The sequence below is a fragment of the Corvus brachyrhynchos genome, unplaced genomic scaffold, assembly GCF_000691975.1.
Source record: "Corvus brachyrhynchos isolate BGI_N302 unplaced genomic scaffold, ASM69197v1 scaffold245, whole genome shotgun sequence".
Lineage (NCBI taxonomy): Eukaryota > Metazoa > Chordata > Aves > Passeriformes > Corvidae > Corvus > Corvus brachyrhynchos.
The window spans coordinates 925,776-947,431 of record NW_008238988.1 but is presented as its reverse complement, the minus strand read 5'-3'; positions in this window follow the sequence as shown (position 1 = coordinate 947,431).

Genomic DNA, 21,656 nt, shown 5'->3' with positions numbered 1-21,656 from the left:
ATCACTTGTTCAATGAAGCCAGCTGCTGCTGCTTGTTCACTTTACTCTATTTCTCAAGACAAAGTCACTTTAGCTTCTCTACTAACTTTAAATTTAATTTCCTGAATAGTCAATGCCTTTTAAAGAGTGCAGTGCTGGTCTTCTGCAGCCAATGTTCTTTCAAGGTATTGTGAATCACAGAGCAAGAAAAGGCAGATATGCAGGGAAAGTGACACATTTTGCTGTCCTACTTACGGCTCAAGTCAGGGAATGAAAGTAATGAGCAAGATATAATACAATATGGAAACACCATTGTAACTCAACAGCAAATTCCTTTCATTATTTACAGAAAGCTTTAGTGTACTTGTGGATATAACAAGTGAGTGGCAAGCCAACAAAAGAGTTATTTTGTACCTCTGAGATACCATTGGTTACTCTGACCTGCAGCAGTTGGTGAGGATGTACTTTCTAGGGACATTTCACCAGCTGGAAATTACTGTACAGGAACATGTCAGCTGCAGTGAGGAATCCATGCACATAATGCTTCAAAAGGTTTTCCTAGAACTTTTTATTTCAGCATAAAAAATGTGTACCATGGATGCCCTGCCAGCATTGTCATTTTTTTTAGCTAGAGTTCACCTCAGGCAGGCAGGGAGACATATTGCTTCAAATTTATAGAAGAGATACTACCGGTTTCTTGGAGGAGTTGTTGACTCTCATCACACCTACTGAGGTCTTGGTCCCAGACACAGCATGACTGGAGGTACTGCATGTACAGGAAGATTTGGAATGCTAACCCATAGCTAAGTCCACTTGTCCACTCTTAGAAAGCACTGGTCTCAGGTGGGAGTTGGCACTAACAGCTGAGGGATGATGCAGAGCATGTTTTCACATTTCCATTCAGCTGTTACTGCCCACGGGGGTGTTTACTGAGTGTCACTACAAAGCTGGACCATGAGGCTTTAAACTCACCTGTGACTTTACCCAAATGCCACTCACAGCTGGATATCACAACTCACCTCCTCAACAGCCAAGCCTCCAGACTTCAAAACCCCACAGCAGGGAGCATCTGCTCAGTCCTTGTCACCCTGAAGGATCATTATTTCAGCTGAAAGTCAATTGCATCCAGTGACAGAAATAAGCTCCACATCTGCCGGAGTTTCTGAGCTGGACACAAAAGTTCCCTCATTATCTAATAAATGAGAGGTGGATCTGACCAGAGACAACAAAAAAAGCATGTCCCCTCTGGAAAGAGTTGTCTAATGGACAAAAGTTTCTTTCCTTTGGCAGTACAGAGGAGCACAGCCATGAAAACTGCCACAGCAAGTCACTGCAATGATTGCCCTCGTAGTCTCTGCAAATAAAGATGGACTTGAATACCCTCACCTTTATTACCCGAAATCCCAGCAGATCCTCTTGCCATTAACGTCATGTAAGAGGATAACCTGCCTCTGGCTTCTCGGATTCTTGTTAGGCTGTTGCTGCTCTTCTTTTTCTCCCTCTCCAGGGATATCAAGAATAAAATATGAATGAGCACTCTTCAGAACAAAATTGGCTGAAAATGGTATCTAGGGATAAGCAAATACCAAGAAAGTTAAAATTGCACATCTCTTGGATATTCATTGGCTTGTCATGGATAAGAAAGCTGGTTTAAGTTGGGAAAACTTGTCAAGGAATAATTACTTTTGTTTACAATGAGCTGCAGCATAGCCCATGTATGAGCGCTAGAATATCTTTGCAGCCTATATCTTCCCAAAGATAATAAGACTATATGTGACAGTCCATAATAGTTATTTTTTAATTAAAATATTTGAAAATGCATGTTAAGATATTGCTTCAGAGGGTGTTGAGAGTTTAACATTGTTCAAACTGCATCTCCTTAGAGGAAGCAGTAAATTAAACTGTTCAAACACTGTTCTCACAGTCACTTCTATTAGCCAGAGGCAATCCCTTGATATTTTGGTACCATAATAGTTCTTAAATGTACATGATACCACTGAATACCAAATTATGATGTATCCATACTCTGATAAAATTTGAAAGAGTATCTCATATACCTCCTGTGCTGCCTTCCATGGTCTAGCCTGCATCTAAGCAGTACCAGCCTGTCATATTGTCTCTTCATATGTCCTGCTCTTAGAGGTTGCCAGCATTATTTGTGTTGATGTACCACTCCAGGGGTAAGGAAGGGGGCAAGAGAGCTTGTGCTCAGGTTAAAAATTCTGTACCACAAGTAGAAGGGCAGGGTTCCAGTGCCCCCAGTCCAACCTCATGGTGCAGCCTCCAATGCAGAATGAAGTCCCCAGGAAGGGCCCCAGACTTCTACTGAAAGAGAGTCTCTAACCCACCACCACCTGCTCTGAAACACCTGCCTAGTGTCACTGTGACACTGTCTGAAAGAATAAAAATGTCATTGATTATAATTATTACTCACGGAATTTAAGACATTAATCACAAGAAAAGCTTGGATGATCCACATCTTGTCACTCCAGGGGTAACCATACTCCAAATCCCATCATGATGCACATCCCTCAGCCACTCCCTGCAATCCCCCTAACATCTGCACTGGGGCTGAGTGAGGCCTGAACCCTGTCCTATCTCTGGGCGGAGACACACCATGGGTGGGCTGGATCTGGACAGGTTCTGATGGCTCCCTTCCATTAGTACCACATATCACCACTTGGTGCAACTGAATTGTTAATAACTGTAACAGCAATAAAAATGATCAATACAAGGCCAGGAATAATTTTGTTACTGCAAGGAATTGCATCAATTACAAGCTGTCAAATCTCTCCCTGCAAAACCAGCATGCACCTGAGTTACTTGCAGCCTCGAGGCTTTGTGCCTTGTTTTCTTAAGGGGCTTTCCCTTTGGGGAAAAAAAGTTGCCAATTAACTCAATCCTGTTAAACGTGGCATGCATCAGATTACTGAAGAATGAGCTTGGGGAAAAAGCATGCATATAAGTACCTGTAAACAGATACAGACAAAAGGGTTTTATACCTTCACACAAAAACTAAGCTTAGATTACTGATTGCCAGGAATAGTCATAGCAAGGAAGGATCACTCCATACAGGAACCCTTCCTCACACTGTTTCTTGGACATCAATTATTGATCAACATTAGAAACAAGATATTTTTCTAAGCAGAACTTTATTCTAAACTATGTATTAACTCATAGGTGTTAGGACTCAAAAATCGTGTTTTTTAATACACTTTCTGGATGAAGGAACAGTCTGCATTTGTTAGGAGAGAAAGTGAATTTGTGGAAGAAGCAGGAAGCTGTCATGCTTAGTCCAGGGCTGCTCAGATCTGATACTTTGCAAACATTCAGAAATTCTGCACAAATGGTCCACACATCCATTTTACATGGGAGACATCTCAACAACAACTTCCACAGAAGTAGAACACTCCATCATGCTGGTGGTGTTCCTTTCCAGATTTTACAGTATTGCCCAACTAAGTAGGAATTCATGCCTAAGTTTTCCATTGCAAAACACTTCTGGTCCAAGAAAATATTTAGACAAGTCACATAGAAAACTAAGATTGTTCATTGTAACAAACTACAAGTAAATATATGATTCAGAAACATATAAAAAGATGTTTTGCCAGCACATATTGAAATTAGATGTAATGCATTACCATTAAGGAAAGGATGTGATAAAAGGCAAGTAAGTGTCTATCAGGCAGTTTTAGAGGCACAGAATAATACAACAATGTTGTTACGTTTAGTGTTTCTTTTCCAAGCCTCATGTTATTAGCTGCTTGAGAGATGTGGTTTTTCAAGGCAAAATGTACTTCTCGCTGATAATTTTAGCTTTAAATTGAAAATTACCTTTAATTTTTTTATTTTTTTTAAAGAATAATAATATTATTAGCCGTAGGGAGTTTCTGTAAGTGTGTTAAGGGATTTTAACACACCATGAAACCTTCCTCTTCTCCTGTCAACACTCTGCTGAATGGTCCCAATGCCTTTATACGATACCTCCACTTTCCTGTGCCTGTGCAACCAACAAGAACTCCAAGGATGCCATTTGTAGCTGCTGCTCCTGTTGTCATGGAAACAGGTGTCAGAATTAGGTACTTTTAAACTAATCACAGTTTCATGTAAAAAATGAGAAACTGTGATTATGTATGAGTGTCCCCCCTCCTCTGTTTTTTTTAAATACAATCTTTGATAGATGTTTTCCCTCCATTAATTATTTGCTATACTTTTGGTGCACTCATTGGAGTGAGACCTAATGAGTTCCAATCCGTGCACGTGTGAGGTGCTTGGTACAGTCTCCAGGTAACATTACCAGTCCTTATCATATCTTTGTATAATTGATGCAGTATGAATCTACTAGAGCTACTGCAATTGTTTTGAAATTCTAATCTATTTTAGCACATTACTGAACCCAAAATCCAATCAGTCACTCCTAGTTACTTCCTGGCTGCTTTTTTTGATGAAGTTTGACCAGTGTCATACCATAATAGATTGGCTTTCTTCACTTGCTGAGTACCAAAAGTCACTTCTATTTGGATCAAGTCTGGCTGAGTCCCACCAGCCTCAGCCAGTCTGGTAATATCCACTGACCAGTGGAAAGAAGGGCAGCTGCAGATGATCCATGATTTTTTTTGGCACAAAAGGCAATACTGGTCTCAGTTTCAAAACCAAAACTGCTTCTCTGTGGAATCTTTTTCAATAAGCTGACCTAACAGAGGAGACAACCAGCTAGCCAGAAAGAAAAACAGTGAAATTCTGACTTCTGTGATGATATACAAGTTTAATCTGGGAGATTGTGGGTGTCCATCTAATCTTAATGTAGCTACATACCTATGAAGAGTGTGATTAGATTGCAGAAAACCCAAAATCATAAGGTGAAATGAAGCATCTGAATTACTAAGTAGGCAGGTGCAATCCATATAACAGGAGCAAGTAATCATGGCTTAGTATCAGAAATGAGGTGTGTTACTGGAAATGCAGGATATCTAAAACAGGAAGGACACAAGCAACCTAATTCATAAGTAAAATTCTTATTTGCCAGAAGAACTAACCAGGTTTTCATGCAGACACCATTATCTCCCTGCTACCTGTCCAATCATACAGTTCCACCTGATAAAATGTGACGATTTTAAGACCCACAGGAAAATATCAGAGACCTCCTAGATGTGATGAAAACAGTACTAGTAAAACAAGAACCCATCTCATCTTGTTGATTACAGGCTCTAGACATGTCTTTCACAGATAAAAACTTTTGGTGAGACCCTTACACTGAGCAGTGTCTTCCTTAAACAACCTGGACAGTCAGAGGAGATAAGGGCTACTGGGCTAACTGGGATACAATAATATAAAAGGTAACAGTGTAAGTTTGCAGCTCTAGTGACCAGCGATGGGACCCAAGGCAATGGGATGAAGATGCATCAGGGGAGGTTTAGGTTGGAGGAAAGGTTTTTCACTCAGAGGGTGGTCAGACACTGCAACAGACTCCAAGCACCAAGTGTGACAGACCTCAAGAAGTGCTTGAACAATGCTCTCAGACACATGCTGTGATTCTTGGGGTGTCCTGTGCAGGCCCAGGAGTTGGACTCAATGATCCTCCCTCATGGGTCCCTTCCAACTCAGGATATCCTATGATTCTATGAAAATTCAACCTGGGCTATTCAAATTTTGAACTGAAAATGCAGACAGAACAAGAATCCTCAACCTTGAGCCAGTTCATCATGCAAATGTATAGCAAGTGAGCAATCAACAAATGATCTGCCATACCAAGATGCAAACTGCTTAATATCCTGCTCAAACCTCTCCAGATGCTGGAGGAAGGGCGCAGTTACAATAAACTGCCTTATGTAAAAGAACTAAGTCCTGCTCTTTCGAAAAGCATAAGAGTTTGTTTCTCATGAATTGTGCTCTTTGCATGAAAAGCAAATGAGAAGTAGTAAGCAAGTTATCATTTGGGTGTAAATGAGGAAACAATTCCTGGCATTCAGGCTGCTGGTAGGGAAAAGCCTGCAATGCAGTTTTTTTTTTAAAAGCAAAATGACAAAAATCCAGAAGAGTCATGATTGATAATCATTTTTCACTATCATGACTAAAACTAATCTTACAGAAGGCCCAAATGATGATTTTTTCCCCTACTTCACCAAGTCTCTGAAGAATCTGTGACCCACAATGCAGCATATCAGTATTTATTTTATAGATCTCCCTCTGAAGGCCGTGTGCTTTCAGCTGCCAGGCAGGCTATTCATTACATGCTGTGCTGGTGGCTGTCCCACAGCAGATGCAGGACCCTGCCCCCGTGGCAGCTCTGAGGGAAGGGGAGGCTGCTGGCCCTGCACCACAACTGAACAGTCCTGACCAGGCCCATCAGGGACTGCAGCCCCTGCCCAAGCTGAGTTAGACTCAAATATGTCCCCAGTCCAGTCTCAGGCCCAGTATCCCAGACAAGCCATGGAGTTGTGTCATAGGTGGATGGACCCCAAGAACACACATTTTAGCTTGTCTCCAGCCTATCTTTGTCCCTGTATCCTGGATCGACTTCAGACCCATGCGGTAGCCCTGTCTATAACCCTGTCTCCATTTGCTCCTGATCCCAGTTTGGACCCTGGATTTCATTCATTACTTGTCTGGTCTGGGACTGTTGATGGACTCTGTTACAATCATCCATCCCTGTCCACCATGTTCAGACAGGACATGAAGACATGAAGACATGTTTCCTATGAAGACAGAGTGGGAGAGCTGCGGTTGTCCAGCCTGGAGAAGAGAAGGCTCCAGGGAAACCTCAGAGCACATTCCAGCACATAAAGAGGGTAATAAAAATAAGGAAGAGTGACCTTTTACATGGGCAGATAAGTGATAGGATAAGGGGCAATAGTTTTAAACTAAAAGAAAAGAGATTTTGATTAGATGTTAGGACGGAATTCTTTGCTCAGAGGGTGGTGAAGCACTGGAACAAGTTGCCCAAAGAAGCTGTGGATGCCCCATCCCTGGATTCAAAGGCTGGACAGGGCTTTGAGCAACCTGGTTTAGAGGGAGGTGTCCCTGCCCATGACAGGGGGGCTGGAACAAGATTGTCTTTAAAGTCTCTTCCAACCCAAATCATTCTGTGATTCTAAGTTCAGCCATCAGTGAGGACACTGACCAGGCTGGAATCACCCTCTGCTGCTGGCTCACCTTCCCTTATGGAGCAACCAGCCCTTGCTACTCCCTGCAAATTATTTTGCAATCCTCAGAAATTTTTAACTTTCCTTCTGCCTTTATTCTGCCCATAAGAAAACAGAAAAGAATAAATTAAATGATACTATTTTGCTTCCCTTGTTAAGAGTCATTTTATAACATGAGATCATTTTATAACATTTTATAACAGGACCTTGATAAAGCATGTGCCCTGTTTTTTAGACTTGGCACAAACCAAGGAATAATAGGGACTGAACTAATTTGTAGTCAGTAGAAGCAGGGCTGAAACCTAAAAGATGAGAAAAGACAAAAAGAAATCTTTTGTCTTCAGCCAGACAGGCAGGAGCTCCGTAGCACACAGACACAGGCGATTATCTCACCAGCTGTAGAGGCTTTAGCTGCCTGCACAAGAAGAGCTCTTTATTAACAAATGAGATAAATACACTTAGCTTTTGCAAATAAGGCTGTAGGACCAGACTAATTCTGGGAGCAGCCTTACACCATCCTTTCCCGTTCAGTGTCCGCAGATGATGCAGGGCAAGTTTCTCTTCTCTGTTACCAGAGCTCCCCTTCGTGTCAAACATCTGAATAACAGCTTTAGCTGCACAATTTACTGAGCATCTACCTCGGGTCTAGTCTTCCAGGTTCTGGCATGCAAGGGCCATGTGGTCACTAAACTCAACGTACAGTGAAGCATATTTATTCCATATTGGAGTGAAAATGCAGTACTGAAATACTCTGATGGAAAAGTGTGCAACCGATTTTATTCTTACAGCTATAGGAGGGGTTCTGAGGAGAAAACAAAAGACAGGTCACCTCACAAGAAAAAACACTTTATTATCTACTCTCATTCTAAAGATCTCACACCAAAGCGTCTGGAAACTGCTTTGCCTTCTAACATTTTCGATTTTACCAGATTAATTCCATGAATGGTTTTGGTACTAGGGCAAATAGCAGAATAAACAGTTAGATCCACAAGGCTCTTGATCAAAATAATGGAAACTATAAATATTCATAAAACAGGCTTGAGTGGCAGGTTATACTTAATTCACAGCACCTGTTGAATTCAGTCTAACATGTTTCCATTTTTTTTTTTAATGGTGTGGAGGACTCTCCCAATAAGCTGCAGGATATCTGGACTCTTTCAAGAGAGACTTCTGACAATATTACCACTTGCAGGACATAGAACTGCCAAAACATTTCTTGAAGAGCAATGGTTTGCAAGGAAGAGACTGATACAAGAGAACTCACATTGCTTTCTATAAATAACTGGCTCTCTCCAAGAAGAATTGGGAGCATGGAAAGGCCTTGGGCAAAATGCTGTCTGGCCCAACCAGTTCCACTCCTGAAGCTCAGGGGAGCATGTGCTTCACTGGGAATACTGCCACTGTCTGAATGTGTTCAGCATGTGCTGCTACTGCCACTTGTCATGAGAGGGTGGGGAAAGATTGCAGTATCCCCACTGTAACAGTTCATATCCATCGCTCCCTCGGGACTGGAAGCAACAGCACTGCCTTTTACCAAGAGAGTCCTTCAGGACTGTTTAAATACACCTGTTGGGTTTTGTGGAAAAGCACGGAGAGAGTGAGCTTGTGACATTCATTACACACAGCTTAAAATGTCCTTTCTGGGGTCCCTCCCCTGCCGTGTAGCCCTGGGAGAGGGGCCCTGAGGGCACAGACACGGGGCTTCCCTGCCCCTGCTCAGCCTCGTTCCCATTGGTTGGTTTGTGTTCCCTGCGCGGGCAGAAGGCCCCTGGGTCCCGTGACTGGAACAGTTCCGGAGCACAGCCCCGGCCATGCGGCTGGAGAAATAAACATCTCTGAAACAGCTAGCAAGAATCTGTCTGTCCATATATATTTCCTTTCCACGGGACTCCTGGTTTGATATATGCGTGTTGCAGGATCCCCACTGCAACAACCTCACAAGAAAAAACACTTTATTATCTACTCTCATTCTAAAGATCTCACACCAAAGCGTCTGGAAACTGCTTTGCCTTCTAACATTTTCGATTTTACCAGATTAATTCCATGAATGGTTTTGGTACTAGGGCAAATAGCAGAATAAACAGTTAGATCCACAAGGCTCTTGATCAAAATAATGGAAACTATAAATATTCATAAAACAGGCTTGAGTGGCAGGTTATACTTAATTCACAGCACCTGTTGAATTCAGTCTAACATGTTTCCATTTTTTTTTTTAATGGTGTGGAGGACTCTCCCAATAAGCTGCAGGATATCTGGACTCTTTCAAGAGAGACTTCTGACAATATTACCACTTGCAGGACATAGAACTGCCAAAACATTTCTTGAAGAGCAATGGTTTGCAAGGAAGAGACTGATACAAGAGAACTCACATTGCTTTCTATAAATAACTGGCTCTCTCCAAGAAGAATTGGGAGCATGGAAAGGCCTTGGGCAAAATGCTGTCTGGCCCAACCAGTTCCACTCCTGAAGCTCAGGGGAGCATGTGCTTCACTGGGAATACTGCCACTGTCTGAATGTGTTCAGCATGTGCTGCTACTGCCACTTGTCATGAGAGGGTGGGGAAAGATTGCAGTATCCCCACTGTAACAGTTCATATCCATCGCTCCCTCGGGACTGGAAGCAACAGCACTGCCTTTTACCAAGAGAGTCCTTCAGGACTGTTTAAATACACCTGTTGGGTTTTGTGGAAAAGCACGGAGAGAGTGAGCTTGTGACATTCATTACACACAGCTTAAAATGTCCTTTCTGCTCTGTGCAGATATTCAGCTTGTGCTGACCTTCACCATTACCAGATGCAGTATCTGCCAAACCTGTGCAGTCAGGGACATATTCAGAAAGTCTAAAACCACATTTGAAGTGATTGCTTTCAGCTGGCCCCTTGGCTTTCAGAGGGCTCAGCCCACAGAGAACAGCCTATGGACATAGCTGACAGGTAACCCAACCTAGACCTCACAGATTAAAATTAAATAAGTTCTTTGTGAAGTTCATATTTCTCCAGGAAACAAGCACTGATTCCTGCTCTTGCTGTGTGAGGAGCATTTACTTTGAACTTGTGCTATAGCCAAAATGTTTCTCACTATTTAAGAAAAGATGACTAACACATCTTCAGAGCTAATTAACAAGAATAGAAATTCTGTGTGCATCCAGAACACTTTGTAAAAGTTTTAAAAAATCCTGAGCAACTTACCTTCCTCCATGTCTTTATTTGCCTTGGCTGGCAGCTACTGTTACTATTTGTTTGCTTTTTTTTTTCCAGAGGGTCAAGCACCTACATTGTGATGTTTGTATCATTGTACCACAGATGTTGCATCACCTGTGATAGCAGAAGTCACTGACAGTCACAGAACAAATGGCAAGATTCCCACCCACTTCAGTGGGCTGGGATGTCATAGTGTGTTCCATCACAATACCACAGCAGGACCAGCACTATCCTAGGATCCTGTCACAGCAGAGTGACACCCAAAACCAAACAAGGGACTTTTTAGCCTGTTATCTTGGTCAAAGTTTGAATGGTTGGCCTAAGGATGGGGTTTGGTGTGGGTACTCTTCACATCACTCAACTCTTTATTTGTTCATTTCTTAGCCTGCCATATGGAAGTATTTGAGATCTGCTAATTCTGGGACATGGGACATGATTTTTTTACTTCAGCATTGTCATGATCAGTGTTTGCTGCCTGTATCATCAGGAAAACCCCTTTTCCTCCCATCAGAAACATCAGCTCTCACTGGGCACTTAATGTGGGTGTACAAAGTCTTAAGTAAACTCTAGATTAAAAAGTAATCAAGCTGAGTTGAATTTTAGCCTCTTTCCTTGATGATAGCAACCTTGCTGTAATAAATCCCACAAAAGAAAACAAAATAACATTCTGCACTTCTTAAAATACAGTACTGAAAAGGTATGAAGTCTTACAAGAAGCAACTGATAGGAGGTTGTGTTGTCCTTTTCACATACTAATTAACTGCTCATTCTGTCCTGTAAAGTTGACTCAGAAAGGCTTTATTGATAGGCAATGCTCAGTGTTTATAAAATAAATTCTGTTTCCTGAGTGGTCAAAGCTTACATTTAGGTTGCACCAAGAAGAAAAACTTCCTAGGAATATTGTCCTGTGGTGGGATTACCACCTGCTCAGGTTTGGCTCAGAGCTTCCTAGCATGAGGTGGGCCTGAGGAGAGGGCACAGTTCAGCATAAGTGGTTCAAGGAGGCAATAGCTGAGTCAAAAGGGGAAAAGCAACAACAATAAAGGAGATGTGAGGGTGGCTAGACGCTGGAATAGGTTGCCCAGGAAGGCTATAGGCTCTGCATCCTCGGCGATCTTCAAAACCCAACTGCACACAGTTCTGGGCAGACTGATCTGGCCGACCCTACTTGAGTAAAGCAGTTTGACCACAGGTTCTCAAAAGGTGCCTTCCAGCCTCAGCTATTGGCACAACAGCAGAGAGACCAGCTGGATCCAGAGGTCAGGACTGATAAGAAGAAAGACATTATCAAAGCTTGCTAAAATAAGGCCAGGAACTATTGTTACTAAGAGATTATGACATGAATGTCTCTGATGTTCTCAACTGGTGATTCTGGGAATAGATGATTCCTGAAGGGACCACCAGTACCATCAAATTCCTAACGTGTAGCACCCAACTCCACATAAGAAGTGCTAAAAGCTCCAGAATTCACCCTATCTTCCTTAGACAGTATCAGGGAAGCACAGACACTTGAACTATGCCCGTGTTTTCTAATTTCTTCACACATGAAGACACTCCCTTTCAGACTTTCCTGATTGTACAGCTATAGGGAGCACTGTAGAAACAGGACACAGGCTCATGTTCATATGTTTACCCTTCTAGCCTGGAGTATTCTGACTGACTAAGAAAGAAATATGCAGTAGGCACCTGGGAGAACTGTTCCCATAAAAACCTGGAAAGTACTCCTACTAACAAGGCTTCAAACACCTTAAATTTTAGATTAATGAAAGCACAATGCCAAAGCTGGCAGTTGTTAGAGAAAATTGTCTTCAGATCTTACATTAACCCAGAGGACTGCAGTGATCAGCACAAAAGACCATGGTCTGGGAGATTTGGTATGGACCTGTTGTATTGGGTTTGAATGGCCTGGTTTTGGTAGCGGGGGTGGCTTCTGTGAGAAGCTGCTGGAAGCTTCCTCCATGTCCAGCAGAGCCAGTCCCTGGCAGCTCCAAGCTGGATGTGCCACTGGCCAAGGCTGGGCCAGTTAGGAATGATGGTAACACCTCTGTGGTAACATATTTGAGAAGAAGAAATAAGTTATTGTGCAGTTGTAACTGCAGCCAGAGAAGAGCAGGATGGGAATATGTGACGGGAACAGCTCTGCAGACACCAAGGTCAGTGCAGAAGGAGGGGCAGGAGTTGCTCCAGGTGCCAGAGCTGGGATTCCCCTGTAGTCCGTGGTGCAGCCCATGGGGAGGCAGCTGTGCCCCTGCAGCCCATGGAGGCCCATGGGGATGCAGAGATCCACCTGCAGCCCCAGGAGGAGACACATGCTGGAGTGTAGGACGTGTTACCCTGTGGTGCCCCCACGCTGGAGCAGTCCATCCTTGAGGGATTGACCCCATGGAAGAGTGACCCACTCTGGAGCGGTCTGGAGAGAAGTGTTGCCCATGGGATGATCTCACATGAGAGAAGTTCATGGAGACCCATCTCCCGTGAGAGGGACACCACACTGGAGCAGGGGAAGGACTCCTCTCCTGAAGCAGTGGCAGAAACAACCTGTGATAAACAGACCAAAACCCCCATTCCCATCTCTCTGCTCCACTGGTGGGGAGGAGGTAGAGCTGGTAAGGAAAAAAAGGTGGGGGAAGGTGTCTTTAAGGTCTTATACTACCTCTCATTATCCTACTCTGATTTTGTTAGTAATAAATTCAATTCACTAGTTCAAGTCCAGTTTGCCCTTGATGGTATTTGGTGAATGATGGTATTTGGTGAGTGATCTCTCTCTGTCCTTATCTCAACTCATGAACCTCCATTACATTTTCTCTCCCCTGTCCAGGTGTGGAGGGGAGTGAAAGAGAGGCTTTGGAGGGTGTCTGGCACCCAGACAGGGTCACCCACTACACCTGTGTAATGCTGTTCACTCACTCTAAGTTCAGCTTTAAGCCCAAATTCATCTCGCAGTCAAGCTGCCTGGTTTCAAGTCCAAGCTCAAAAGCACATGTTTATCTTATGGTGATACTCGAGACAGTTAGAAAGAAAGCCTGAGCTCATCCAGATGCTCAGCACAGGCTCTGCCACATGTACCCTGCAGTGCAATTTGGCAGGACACCAGCAGCCCACCAGCCTCCTCCATTCCCTACTTCCCAGGGTTTTCAAGGGATGTCGTATGCCCAGTGCCAAGCAGACAAATTGGCCAATTCTCCTTCATAGAAGTCCTCTGTTATAACATGATATAAATCTTCCAAGTCTAAGCCTGCATCATTGGTAAGATGGGTACTGGTGGGAAACAGCCAGGACAAGGCCAAACTCCATATTCCAACTGTTTTTCCAGCTCATTGAGCAGCACTGGGGCAATTGACAATGGTAAATCACAGAGACTAAAGGAAAGTGTATGTTTGTGTTTGTAAGCAATTTTAGCTTTAACATGGATGTTCTTCCCCTCATAATAATCACACTTAAATAAGAGATAATAAACCTCATACAGAGCTACCAGCATCAGTTCTTATATTTAAAAGGTAATTGTGGAATGCTTCACACTGGGTGCAGTGAGAGGGGAAGGAGTTGTTTGTACCTGCTGAGACACAAGCTGAGGGCTGTGCAGATGCACACACAGTTCCTCATGGCCAGACTCTAGTCTGCAACCACACAGACCCCTGACCTCTCAGGATTCACACCCCTGCGTCACCCTAAAGCTTCCCCATATGCAGCAAGAGAAAGCACCCCAAATTAATCCTTTCCTGTGTGATTACCACCTTAGGTTATTGACAGATTGGTCAATTCAATTCCAGCATAGAGTCACTTTAAGCTTGAATTTATGGTTCTTTAGCTGCAGTTGTGAGAGATGTCAATGCCACAGAAGTAGAGAGGCTTCTCCCAACTCTCAGTAATCCAGCCCTGATGTACAGCAGTAGCACAGCTGAATATGCTGAGTTTAAAAGGCTTAACTCTGTTACTGGTGCAAATAAAAAAAGTTATCTACATAAAATCAATTGAAATGTTTATGTTAATAATGCCACTGACAGACTCCTTTTCAACAAAATCTAAGGCCTCAGCCTGGATGGTGTTTTCTCTTTATAGGATAACCAATTATTATTTTTTGTACTTTTCACTCTTAAAATGCCATTAATGTTGCTAACATCAATGGTGATGAACAATAATGTCACACCTCAAGAGAAATCCACTGATAACGGGGTGCAGGCATGATGACACACAAATTTCCTGAACCAACAGACACAGAATTAACCTCACCAATTTCAACAGCACTTGGATCCAGCTAAGCCAGAATTGCTTGAGAGGGATTTTGGCCAAAAACATATTTCAAAGTGCTTTCCCAAACTAGAAAAGTATTCCTGCACAAACAACAAATACAGAATCGCCCAGGTTCCATCCAACAAATTCTGGGATACTCCCCTTCTTCCTGCAGAGCTGTGGATCTCCATGGAAAGCAGGAGATGGAACAGTACTGCAGCCACAGCTGGGAAGGTGACATGGGGGCAAAAACCACCCAGCATAGGGCCATGGGTAACAGATGGCTGTAGAAATAAAGGTGTCTTTCTTCCAGTCCATCCTCAAGGCCTGATCCTTTGAACTCAAGGCCATTTTTGGGCACTCAGCATCACTGTGCAGGGTGCAGGCTGTGGGGAGCTCTCTGCTCATTTTTTTTTCCAAGGCTGAAGAAAAAAATAAGAAATTTTCTTCAGAGTCCTAAGTCTCAGCATGCTTTGTGCACCCCTGCCATCCAGAAACACCAGCTAGTAAGCACATTTCAAATTAAACAGCTCTAAACCATGGCAGCAACTCAGATCATACTGCTTACCTATTCCTATACTGACATCCCACCATGAACGTCCACAGGGTCAACGCCTGCACCAGTGTCAATGTTACACTGCAGGAGAGGTCTCAGGGCACAATCTGTTTGTCTTGTTTGTTTGTTATCAGCTGTCTGACTCGTTGCTACAGTATTGTCTTTGCTGATCCTGTATGATCAGTATGGGGACTCAAGCCTCCTTCAGAATCTGCCTGCCAGTCCTACCCTGCTCGGGTGGGCACGAGGGACACCAGTAACACCCCAGCTTGGCACAGCTCCTCTTGGAAGGATTATTAATTTTCTTCTCCAGGCTTCTAGGCCATAAAGAGGAAACACAGGCCAAGCAGACTTCTCCCTCTTGAGCTCACCATATTTCCATTCCACCACAAGTCTACAGGCTCTGAATCTTCCTGTGGGCCCAGGCAGCACCAGCCACTGCCTCTGCCTCAGGAACAGTTTGGAGCACAGGCTTGTCATGTTTTTATCTGCAAAACACTGGGGCTCCAGAGCAGAATTACTACATACACAAGCATCCTCACCAGGGTGCTCAGGCTACAGATGTCAAAATGCAAGCTTCAAAACAATAGAGGGGACCAGAAAGGTCCTTATTGCACTTTTTGCCAGCTATGGCTGACAAAGGACAAAACATTACCACCGCCTTGCAGGATTATTTAAAGGTCTTGGAGACAGGCGTAAAGGATGGACCATTTCATGGCACAGACTTTCTAACAAGATCTCCAGCTGGTTTATGAATCAGAAAGCACGGGGAGAGCTCACAGTAGCAGACGTGAGCAAGCTTTGCTGTTCTTTTGAGAAATCTTTCTCCCAGAGATGTGCAGGACAGGCACTAGAGCTCTGCAGACTTGTGAGGTTAATTCACTGCTTTTCTTCCCTGGTGCAGCTGAGCATGAGGGGAGGGAGACACTCCACAGCTTTAGGGCAAACATTAGCAATGTGTCTCTAAACAATGTGCCTCACATTTATAAATGGAGCAGTTCTTGGTGTAAATTGCAGACACATTATTCAGATCTTAGGCAAAAGGAAAGGGCAGAAACGTGATCACTATGACTAGAAACTGAAAAACTTGGGGAATACAAAAGTCTGCAATATAAGGCAAACAAGCTGGGAAATAGAGGCACGTGTATATAGGCACATATATAAATGACTGTGGAACAAGCTTTCACTGAGTTCAATTATGTTCATACTATTTAGATTTTTAAAAAAATGAGATCGTTTAAAAAGATGCACATTTAAGTCTTTCTTTTTAAGTCCTTTCAAACTGTGCTCACACAAAGCTAAACTCAGCTCCAAATACTTCAATTAAGAGACCTTCAAGGAAAAAAATCTGTTTCATATGTGTGTGGCCATGTGCTTGTATGAACAGTACATCATACAAAGATCTGCTTTTCCAGAGCAGTTCAGTTAGGCCTCTTCCTCCTTTCAACTTTTCAACCTTTCAACTGTAATTCTTTCTAATTACAAAGAGCAGCAATCAAACATGGCCAATGAAAAATAAATACAAATCTTTATTTTTAATGCCAAGAGTCATAGAATCATTAAGGTTGGGAAAAAATAACCTCAAGTCCAGCCACTGACCTTACACTGCCAGATCCACCACTAAATCATACTCTTAAGCTCCATTTATGTCTTTCCGAACACTGCCGGGGATGGTGATTCCAATACTTCCCTGGGCAGATTGCTTCAATGCTTGACTGCCCTTTCAGTGAAGAAATTTTTGCTAATATCCAATCTAAACCTCCCCTGGCACAACTTGAGGCCATTTCCTTGTGACCTGTTGCTTGCTACGTAGAAGAAATTAAAGTCTAATTATGAATAACCCCAAAAGGGAGATAATGAAGCACAGTGGGCAAATGTATCCATATTTCAGAGACAGAAGAAACCATGCATGCATCAAATAAGGGAAAAAATAATTCACTACAGAGGCAGAGGTGCCTCATCAATGCTTTTACCATTAAAATTAACCAACAGACTCACAGGGTCAAGAGTTGCTATGCAAAAGAAGAACACAAAGATCCTGTCTATTGAGAAAAATTGAGACATTCTATATATTATATAACACAAGGAAAGGATCTATGTCTCTCATGAACCTCTGAGAACAGAAAGCACAGGCTTCAAACAGTTGTACCTAACTTTACCCTATTTCTCCCCCACTTCCATTATCCTGTTTGTCTTAGAAATTCTTTCAGCTGTAACTGGTTGGAGACCAGGAATATCATGTTTGCCCTGTTCCTATAGTCTTCCTTACACATCTACATCTGGTCACTGTCAAGAGCCCTGACCCTGTGCTGGGTTACCTTTTGTCTGATCTGTTACATGCAGTCCTAAGATGTAGAGGCAATTACAGAGAAAAGACATGTAGTGGAATCAGGAATGCTGTAAGTAAAATCACACTGAAAGTACAACTCCTTAAGCCTGTTTCATACTATGAACTGTGTGCACCATCAAACACTGTGTGTGGGTATTAAGAGAAGCACAAAGACTGCATCACCCAAGTTTGAAGTGCAAATGAAGTGCATTTATACCTATTTTTATCTCCAAATATCTCACTTGTTGGAATTATGGTCTGTAGGAAAGCTGGTTTCTTGGACTTCCCCCACCATAGACTTTATAGGATCTTTTCACCCTCCTACTGCAAGAGCAGGATCTGCTTGGCTGAGAGAGTGCCTTGTGAAAGCTCTTGCAGAGATGGCATAGAACTTCCTCTGCAATCTTGCTCTGCCAGGATGTTCTTGCTTGGGCTGGGAGAATGATCTGGGAGGCAGTGTGGATTAAACTGCAATGGAAAGATTGTCTTCTGGACATCCTTCTACCTGCAGCCCTAACACTCACCTTTTCCTCTGCCTGCCTCTGCCTGTGTCAGTGTGTGCAACTCCCTATACAGTTAGAAAGGTGGAACTGGTATTGGAAGTATTTCTTTGAAAAATGTAGGAAACACTTTTTCATAGTCTTCTGCCAAAGAGAATTAGGAGGAGGTGGAAATGTCAAGGTAGTTAATCACAGCTCCATTGCTTCAGTTTGTATTCTGCTTTAGGCAATCAATATTCCCTTCTTTCTCAGCTACCTTATCTGGAAAATGAGGTAATACACAACTCACGGGCAGGTTGGGACAGTGAATTAGGCTGTTGTTTACTGCACGGAGTGCCCCAACATGCTGTAGAAGTATTAGTGAGTATTAGTGTAGAAGTACTAGTGAGAGAGGGAACTACTTAGAAAATGGTTTCTTTGATCTGAATTCCTTCTTAACATCAAAGAGTTGGGACAACCTAAGGCCCACATTTATCAAGCACTCTGGCACTGTTCTCACTGGAATCAAGTGTGACACAGAATTCTTCAAACTGTTACCAAGACCTTCTGTGGGATCCCTAAGAGGTCAATGGGAACTGTTGGATTTCTGTGTGAAGGTAAGATGATGTTGTTAAGGAAGCTAGCTGGAAGGACAAGAAAAACAGCCAACGGAAAATTAACGCAACTATGTACAAATTTGTGTCATTGGCATAGTAACACAAGTGGAAATTCAGAGATAATCTGAGCTGAATATTGCTGTCTTTAGAGTGACAGATAAACAGTGGTCAATACAAAACCCCTGCATGGTAGGTGATCAGCAAGCTGGAGACAGGGGTCAGGAAAGCATTTCAGAAGTCTGTTACTGTCACTTTGTGGGACACAACCAGCTTTACCTCCCTGCCAGAAATAGCCATGACGAAAGTTCCCTTCACAGGTTTTACAAAAAACCAGTTTCTTGGAGTTAAATCTGTGTTCAGAAGTGATTTGGTTGATTTGTCTGCTTTTGCACTGAAGTAGACAATGAGCACTCCAAGTACCTGTTCTGCTGGTTCAGCCCTTAGACCAGGAGCCCTGAGAAAGCCAGAGGGCAAACACCATCCTAACCCAGGAGAGCTACCTCTGTAGTGACTGTCCAACAGCTGGCTTTGTCACCACCTTCTTATTTCAGTGATGGAACACATGATATGGCTCAACAGATTAGGAGACTACACTTGGGAAACACTTTATGATGGAACAAATCACAGTGCAAGCCATCTACTATTTCATTAACACAGCTTAGCTGTAAGGGCTGTTTCAAAGTGCGTACATGAGATCAATCTCCGCCTTACGTAAGAGTTCAGTCATCCTCTGATCAAAGGCAGAGTGGACCAATAGCATGTGTTTAAATGTGTCACTGTTACCCCGTGACAAAGTTGTGTCTCTCATCATGGTAGATAAAGGTACATTCTTGGGTAATGTCATACATTGTTCAGAGAGGCGTCTCCAAGCAGGAGAAGTTTCCCATAAATATTTGAAGTATCAAAGTCTAATACTGGTTTTCTGGTGTGCTCCTGAAAACAGGTTTTCTCAAAATCTCTTTTCTGACCAAGGTTTATAAAACTAATCTAACTTTTCTGGTCCTACCCCTTTACTGGAGACAATGTCCTATCCTAGCCATCCCACTTAATAGGTAAAGCAAAGCTTAATGTTCTTTCTCACTTTGATGGTTTGTGGTCAGTTTCTCATGACAAATTACAGGTTCTGGGGCCCTGTGTCATCAGGGGCACAGCTTTTAGCTCACCAGTAACACTGAAAGTCTTTCTGGCATATATTTTGCAGCCTTCGGGGGTTTTTTAAAGAGCAACCTTCATAACTTTTGACATGTTGGGTAAGAGGGGGTGGATGCAAAGGTAAACAGTCACACTATGGGAGATGCCAAATCAAACCCAGGGATGCTGGCAGGGAGGTAAGTGAGGGAGAACAACTGTGCTGGGGCAACACTCAGAGCAGAGAGAACTCTCTTACACTGGGGCTTCAGCCTATCCTGAAGTAAATGTTTTTATCCTTCTTTATCCTAACAACCATTACGTAGTAAGTCTGCTTTGGTACTGAATGCATAAAGCATTGATCTTTGCTGTAAACTCTGTAAACATTTTCACGATGTTTGTCTCCTTCCCCACCGTGTTTCTCTGAGAGCTCCTACATGTAAATAGTAGCTTTAACTTTTTTATTGCAATTGCATATGGCTCTGATATGAGCTGAGCAGAAGCTCAACCATTTCTCATCACATAATCCCTTTTCTGTTCCTTTCCCTTTCCTTTTCCAGCATTTTGATCTCAGGATGAAAATTAAGAATAAATGTTAAAGAACATGTTCTTACTTAGAGACATGATGTGCACAACTGAGGAACAATCCCAGCTTGACTGCCACATGAGACAAGTTAGAAATACAAAAGCACTTCCTGCTCTGACAAAAGAAGGTTAGTCTGATTTTCTGGCATAAGTATATTTAAAATTCATTAGTCTGTCCTTCCCAAAAACTAGATTCTGGATCAAAACGAAAGAAGTAATAGAAGAAGTTGTTTAGAAGTATTCTTAGTTCCTTTCCAGCAATAAATTTGGGTAATTTTCAAAGTTTTATCTGTCATCATGATACATTTATTATTCAGGAGCTGGGGCATGTAGAAAAGCAAGGAGGGAGGTTTATTGCTCACACACACATGTATATCATGCAAGTTAGCAGCTCTGGGTAGGAATCTACAGCTCCTGATGGCAATGGTGTCTTCTGCTCACTCTGCAAATAAGGTCACCTGGATATTTTAAAGAAAATAGCTTTCATATTTTCTTTCCCTGCCTGATATTTTTATGCTGCAATCCTGAATGTCAGGTCTATTTTTGGCAAAAATTGTTTTTGTGAGCTTATCCAGTTCTTAGATGAAGGAGTTAATCTTTTGTGGGGTTTTTCTCTTAACACTGGGTCGTTTTCCCCTCCAAGAGTTCATTCACGCCTCAGATACAGGCAACAGAAGAAACAACTAAGGCACAGAATTTTAAACAGTCTAGAAAAATCCCTCCTCTTGACCAATTGTGTAATCTTAGTTTTGACTGCAAGTGCCTGTTGCTGCATTCCAGGAAATACAGGGAATACATAATGAAGGGGGAAAAGAAGTTCCTTCTAGCTTTTTGTATTTATTCCTACATTTTTTCATTTAGCAGATAAAAGCCCTAAAGCCCTAAACTACGATGTTTTCTCTCTTTTCCAAGTCACTCCTGAAGAGAAATTTCTGACCTTTAATCCTACAACTACAACATGTTGTTAACTTAAGGTAGTTTAATCACTCAAGGCAGCAATCTCTACCCTCAACAGAAAAAAAAAGCAGAAAAAAGCAGAAAAGATGTCACTTTTTAGTGTATGAGAGGAAACACAAAGGAGAAAAACCTTATCCTTGGACAAGTTTTGAACTATGTAGGTTTACATTCCCCTCCTAGAATGCCAAAGAAGCAACCTTAAAGCCTCTGAGCTGCTGAAACAGAAGGGCCTGTATATTTCCTGTATATTTCCTCCAGTTCTGTGCCCTAGGTGGAAGCTGCAAGAGTTGCATTTCTCCCTTCCAAAATCCGAGAGTTCCCCAAATCCCTTTGTGAGCTGATTACATGATGGAAGAGCAGGATTGAAAGTTTTCTCTGCAAAGTCTTTGGAACAGATACTTTATTTTTTCAAACCTATGCACTCTATGTTAAGCAAAAATCTATGTGAAAGCATT